Below are 7,689 nucleotides of genomic sequence, written 5' to 3'. Positions count from 1 at the left end.
GCCAGGAATGAATCGGCTATCGAATGTTGCCCGGGTGTCAGGACACACGTACCATAGAAACTTTCACATCAAAAGTCGAACGAGCAATCAACCCAGGTCGAACATCCTGTTAAGTGAAACATGACTTCTTCAAACCCATTAACTTTGAGTCGCCTTACACTTTACTCAGTATTCACAATGTCGGCCTAAAACCCATCTCCAAGACTTAATACTCATTTTTCCTTTGATCCAATGGCCAACGTGAAGCTGTCACTTTTCCAATAAAACACTCTCAGAGCCGATCGCCTGCATCGGCTATTGGCTTTCATTACTGATCTTAATGAAGCCTCCTTCCCATGTCTTGCTAGAGAAAACTCAAAATCTCTAGTTCCCCAAAAGACTGGATCGGCTGTTGCGATGCTTATGGACTCATCAGCACGAACCAGTTCAACATCATCTCCATGCCATTGAATCAAACACTGATGCATGGTCGACGGTATGCAGCAATTCGCATGAATCCAGTCATGACTGAGGAGTAAATTGTATGATCCTTTCCCATCAATGACAAAAATGGTGAGCAGAGTTTTACTCTCAATTGTCAGTTCAAACATTTACTGCCCCCTGGTCTTGGATGTATTTCCTCTGAAGTCTCTAAGCATCATGTTGGTCTTAAGCAAATCTCTCGGTCCCTTGCCAAGCTTACGAAAAGTGGTGTATGGCATAAGATTGATAGAAGCACCTCCATCCACCAACATCTTGTTCATCGGCTTCCCATTAACAAAACCTTCATATATAAGCCTTTAAGTGCCGATGCTTGACTGGCTTTATCAAATATTTCTTGCTACACAACTGTTAACCTGGCAACCATCTCTTCATACTCTGACTCATCCAGAGTCTGATAAACTTCTGATCTGCTAAAGCGCTAAATTTGATGTAATAGAAAAGCTATTTGGATATAGCTGATGGTTGCTTTCTACAGCTATTTGCATTGGTTGCGCCACACTTGAGTTTTACCGGGTGCTGAAGCTTGTTCCATCTCTCTGTTCCTCAGGCGCTGCAACCCCTCTTCTTTTGGCTCCTCATCAAATCTCCTAGGCACCACTAGCCTTCCTGCCACATTATCTTCTTTTAGTGCCTTCCTCTTCATGATCAGCCCATTCCTGTCCAATGGACCCTTTTTCCAACCGATCATGAACACTTTTGTTTTTTAAGCACCGATCCATGTTGTTTATGATGATATGCATCTTGAGACATAGATAGACCGGTGGTTGGTTCGAGATTGCCTATACTCCCGATATTGATTGCTACATTCTAGACAGTCATGTCTAGTAGGCACTTCAACCTTCATTCCAGCAATGTCTAAAGAAGGGACAATTCCAATGTAATTCAGCTTGTTCCCTTTCATACCTCGCTTCTTCTAATTGATGCTGGTATGCTTGATCTTTTAACCAACGTTGATAATCCTTTTCCTTTCTATCTACCGGCCTGCCATTTTTGCAACCAGAATCCGAGATGTGACCCGCGGCTTTAACGTCTCTACCTTCGACGTCTTCCTCTGCTCGTATCGGCTCTTTGTTCCACACGATGTCTCCTAATCTCTCTATACTCATCAGCCGATATTCGTATTTGGGATCGACTGTCCTAGCTTCTCTCGATTTGGTTGATGTTAGGACCTTGTTTTTCTTTGAACAGCCCAGCATCACCATGTTCTGATCTCCTGGGAAAAGATTATCATTGATTTTCATTTTCTGAGGTGTATTGAATTTGAGTCTCCCATGCTGAATAGCTCTCTATATATGCTTCCTGAAGATCCTGCATTCATTAGTGGAATGAGAAGTAGCGTTATGGAATTTGCAGAACTTCTTGTTCTTCAATTGATCAGGGGGCAAACATGACATGACCATCGGGCAACTTGATCTGCCCCTTCTCAAGCAAGAAATCAAAGAGCTTGTCCGATTTGGTAACATCAAAATCATAACTCTCCTCAACTCCTCTTCCCCAAGGATTTGGCACCATCACTGTCTTCTTGCCCCAATTCTATTAAGCTATAGCAACCTCTTCTTCTTCATCTTCATAGCCGTCATCGACTGAATATGGATCGTAAGCTTCGGCCACTAAGGTACTCTTCTAGAATTGGGTATCTCTGTGTATGCTCTGAAATTGGCTATTAAGTGCTGCCACTTGTTGAGCCAATTGACCTAAGTTGTCAAATTCCTATCTCAGTAGTTTCTCTTTCCCCATCGGCAGCATTCTTGGATGGCTAAAGTAGCTAGTTGATCATCGGCCAAGCTCAACGAGAAACACTCAGAATCTCTGAAGAAATTCAGTGCCCGATTCAGTAGTCCTCTGTCTCATGGTTGTCAAATCAGTTATTTTCTTCTCTCCAGTCCTAGTGTAAAAATATGTATGAAACTTCTTCTCCAGGTCCGCCTAATTGGCAATGGAGTTGACTGGTAATGACGAGAACCAAGTGAAGGCTGGCCCTAACAGGGACAAGGAGAAGAAATGAACTTGATGGGCATCCTCAACTGACGCTTCACCCTATTGTGTAAGATACTGACTGACATGTTCTATTGTGCTTGTTCCATCTTGACTAGTGAACTTGGTGAACTCTGGGAGCCTGTAATTTGTAGGAAGAGCGACCAAATCATACCATTCTGGATATGGGCGTTTATACGAAAAAAGTCATTCCTTTTGGCTTCAGACCGAACTGATTCTTCATCATCTCGATCATCTTGAGTAGCAACTCGTCAGCTTGTGGATTTGGATTTCTCAGTACTTGCTGACCTATCTGTGGATTGAAATCCTGCGTGCCTTGATATCCTGGATTTAGTATCATATGGAGGGTGTTATAATCCATGCCATAGTGATAGCCTTGTGGAATCTCAATCGGTTGGGTCCTTTGCTGGCTTGCTGCTTGAAGTCTCTGATTATAGACATAAGGATCTATATCTCTATGGATCCTCTAAATGGATGGTGCTATCTTCTGAGCCAATAACGGTATGTGGCCTGATGTGCCAAAATTGATCATCTGGTTCTGACTTTGCCCCACCCGGCTGCTGCACATGTTGTATTGACGGTCTAGGATTATATTGTACCTGATTTGTAGCAGTACCTGGAGTTGTTTAGATAAACCTTGAAGTGTCTAGATGCCACCATTACTAGTTGGTGCTGCTTCTTGATAACTAGTACTGACTTGATTAGTCCCTTGTGTCAACGGATCTAGAATATTATAACAAGTCGATTCAACCTGACCAACTGGAATTCCATGAATCGCCGCTTTCATAGTGTTGTGAAACGCGTCAACGAAAGCTTCATTGCGGCTTGATAGAGCATCACGAATAGACTTATCTATGGCTTCCGTGAAGAAACACCTTTCTTCAGCTTCGACTGTATCTGTCTGTCCATGTAGTAGAACTCTTGGTAGTGGAAATTTCTGAATAATTGTGTTGTCACATGTTTTGGTGTAGGACAATAAACACTTCTTCTGAAATTCTTCTGTAGCTTTGTTGATGGTATCCTTATCTTCATCAAGTAGGTCTTCATAATGTACCATAAGGATGTTGTCATTGTTATGAACTGCCATGACAATTGTGGTGTCCCACTGAGCATGCTAGAAACATGTGTTGACACAGAATTTCGTCCCATGCTGAGGACACACGCAGCAAGCCAGAAGGATCCGCTCGATGGAGCAGATCCGCCTAGCTTCAGCCCAGGGGTGGTCGATCCTGCGCAATCCTCCCGAAGTGTGCTAGTCAATTTGACACTGCAATTGACAAGGAGAGAAAGTTCATCAGTAATTAAGGGCAGAACTTGCCGGTGTTGCCAAACAGTTCCAAATGTACAGCTGTGAGAGCCGATATGAAAGGAAATCGGCTAATAGCCAATTCCAATATATTCATGAGAATAAGTCAGTTAGAGCTCATGGGTCATGTGAAGAGAATCAGTTATCATTTAGGATAAACATCATTTAAATGAATATTAATCAATGGCAATGAGATATTAACGATGATCGGTCCATATTGAGCCAATGTTTACGAGTAACCGAACTCCTTCTTATATAAAGAAACAATTCAATATCACTTAATCATTTAATAAAGATAAATTTAATGAACATGTTAGATCTCATCTATTACCATGACTAGTGGGGCATGAGGCAGAATTATGTAGGCCATAGAAACAATAATAGATTCGACGACCCTAACTCATTACTAATATCAGTGGGGCATGAGGTAGAATCATGCAGGCCATAATACAATAACAAGATCATGAGGCTAACACATCTTTCAACTTATCCCTACTTCAATGATCTCATGATGTGACTGTTTGTGAAAGCATTCGATATCAGCTAAACAGCCGATTTAGGCATAGCGCACCGTTAAGGTCGTGTCTTCTTAGGAACGGGTCTATCAACCAACGATCCCCACTCCACGGTGCCAATAGTGGGGTGAGAGGTAGAATCCCACAAGCCATGATGACGGGCCATGAAACGGTTCTCGCTAACCGATAGATCTGCTCAAGATTGAACATGCCTTAACCACACGCTATGCACAATTAAGATTGACGCAAAATAGCTGATAAAAACATAACTCATCGCTTAAGATATAGATTAGATCAGTTCTAGATTAGCAAACGATGAGTTAAATAAGATATAAGGCCGATCTAGATCAATCTCAATCAGGTAGAGTGATATTGCTGTAATTAGATAAACAATGAAAGCAATAAGCAATATCGGTAACTTAATGAATCTACCAAAGACTGCCATACTAAGGTAGAGCCGATAACTTGACCTTGATCTAATTCCAGTAGTGGGGTGTGAGGTAGAATCACATAGGCCATACTTGAATTAGGCAAGAGTCGATAACTAGCTTATACCAGAGCCGCAGTGGGGGTCGACCGGATCAATGCAACCATACAAACAGAGGTATAAACCATGATGGTACTTACAACAAGCAGTGGAGATCGACCGGATCGATGTAGCCATACTTGCCAAAGAACTCACTGAGATCTACTCTACTCCTACTCCTAAGGGGTGGCCAGAGCCGAAAAAAGTAATTGACCTGTATTTGATTGATTGGTTGTCCCTTACAATAGCTGGGTTTGGTATTTATACCCGGAGCCTAAAATGAACCTTACTTGAGTACGACTCAATACAATCTTTGGTATAATGAAAACATTCCTAATTTAAGATAACTTGGACTCTAATCTTTCCCTTTTTTGAGAGTCCATCACATTCTGTCCTGGCACTGATTGTAGCCTTTGTCCTCATCTGCTGGTGCTATCTGAAGAAAGCCGATTATAATTCTTACATCCAAATCGGCTAGTTTTGATCTGCATGTAATTGATTTCTTGATGACATGATCTTGGGAACTTGAATCACCGTGACCTTCTTTCCAAATTTTGGTGTAAACATAAGTACTTTACTTTGATACTATTGCAATTTGTGATATATGTGTGTGTTTGGACATCCTGGGCGCACATATATGAGTACTTGGTTTTGCTATACCAAAATTGGGTGTGACTCCCTGCCCCGAGGACCTGATGAAGGTTTGGTTTATCCTTTAGGATTCGTAGGAGTGTTAGCTCTGGGACATCCTTAGGGGAGAGGACTCGCCATGGAGTCCGATCTTACCAAGCTATCGGTGAAGCTTGAGGATGCCCAAGAGCGGGTTAAGTCCGTCCAGTGGTTGGTCCAAGTCAACCTGCACCACACCATGGAATTGAGTTTCCCATGCTTGTCCTTGACCCCTTGGTCTCTTATTGGTTGCCTCAGCATGCTTGCTTCTCATTTTTGTAGGGTCTACAGGAGATGTCATGCCGCAAGTCCTGTTTCCTCTAGATGGAGCATGCTTGGATGGCTGAGTTTGAGCGCCAGCTGGAGTCCACCCACCATGAGTCCTAGGACCAGGCGGTGGAGGCGATCGAGGCACGGGCGGCGGAGTAGCTCATGGTGGAGCGGGCGATCACCGCCGAGCAAGGGCTTAAGGCGGCGAAGGCCCGCCAGGCGGAGACTGAGGCAACGCTACGGAAGTCCCTAGCGGACACTAAGGTGGTGCTCTGAGGTACCCTAGAGACCTTGGATATGGAGTGGAGCGCCCTGGCATTAGAGCGGAAGGCCCGATCGGAGGCTGACCAGGAAGTGCTCGCGCTTTGGGGCCGGGTGATGGGGATGGAGGAGGTGAATGCCCGGCTATGCGAGCAGGTGACCCAGTAGGCGAAGGGACTCTCCATCCTTGAGAACTCCCGCCTTGGTATGTACCTTTTCTATTTTTCATCATGTTGGTTTCTTCCTTTAGCTTGCTTCTGAGCTTGTCGCCCTTCTTCTAGAACTAGGCGGAAAGGTGGAGTCATTGGAGCAGGACCTGGAGACGGCCAAGGCGATGTTTGGCTAGAATGCGGAGGCACTGGCCAAGTCCCTTAAAGAGTGATGTGCTCTCAAGGGGGAACTTGACTAGATCCACAATGTTGCCTAGCTTGTCATCTTGGAGGTCTTTGGGCCAGTGCCTAGCACTAGTGCTCCCACCATCCGGCTGGCGAAGGTTCCAGATGAGGTCCGGGCTCTCATCACCCACAAGCTGTTCTACAGACCATTGGGGGTGTTGACTTTGGTGGTGACATACCACTCGGACCTGGACTTCGCTACCATCTGCAGTGGTATGCTGACAGTTGTAGCACGGAGGACATCTAGTCGCTCGGGGAGAGCTTGCTGCCACATGCAAAGTTGTTGGCCGAGCAAGTCTCTGCATAGTGGGTGATGGATGCTCACCATGTAGACATGGCCAAAAGTGTGCGTTAGGAGGACAACGCCCATCCTGTGGATGGCGTGGAGCCTAGGTCAGAGATGAACATCGCCCTACCTCCAATAGAGCCGAATGTCGTCTAGCCAGGGAGTGAGCAGCCCGTGCCTTCGCCGGTCGCACCGACAACAGATGTCGTCGGGCAGCCCCAATAGCTTGTAAAGTATAAGTAGTTTAGCAGATGTAAAAAAGTTAAGTTCATGGGGGAGCCCCCGTGTAGACGTTCTTGTGTACTCAATGAATACAATCAGTTTCGTTTATTGTGATGGAATCACTCTGTTCAGGGAAGCTTGTACCATTCGTTCCTTAGTTTTACCTTAGCATAATTTTGTTTTTCTATTCTTTCTTTTTTGAACTTGCCCATTTCGTCCCATAGGCTGCAACCTTAGGAGCCCAGGCGTGGCCCGCGAGGCTCAACTGCTCGTAATCGTAGGTAGAGGCAGGGTATGATCGGTCGGAATATTTAAAGCAAATCTACGTAAGGTAATTTAAAGGAACGAACTACCCTTTTGTTCAGGTAGGAAGGAGGTTTACCATATGATAGTAAACGAAAAGAGAGGTGGTAGTGCACCCCCGTGGAGCCCCCCAGTGACCTAGGCCGAAAGTGTTCGGGTCAGGGCGCTTTTATAGGAGCAATCATTAAGTAAACAATGGTAAGACTGAATTTTAAGGGAAGAAACGACATAGCTATTCCAAGCGTTGGTGAGAACATTGTCGTTGTCATCCTTCAGTCGGTAGGCATCCGGTCAGATCACCTCGACCTTCAGTCGTCCGGATCCTTGCCCACTATGCCCCCTTTCTTGGCCGCTGCTTCTTCGCCTTTTTCTTCCTTCGGCCTACTGGCCTGTTGTAGAAGGCGCTTGAGGAACTCATAGTCCTTGTAGAGGTGTTTGATGGGGTAGGCGTGGTTGGT

Source organism: Miscanthus floridulus, chromosome 18, assembly GCF_019320115.1.
Source record: "Miscanthus floridulus cultivar M001 chromosome 18, ASM1932011v1, whole genome shotgun sequence".
Taxonomy (NCBI): Eukaryota; Viridiplantae; Streptophyta; class Magnoliopsida; order Poales; family Poaceae; genus Miscanthus; species Miscanthus floridulus.
Note: the sequence above shows the minus strand (reverse complement) of the source record.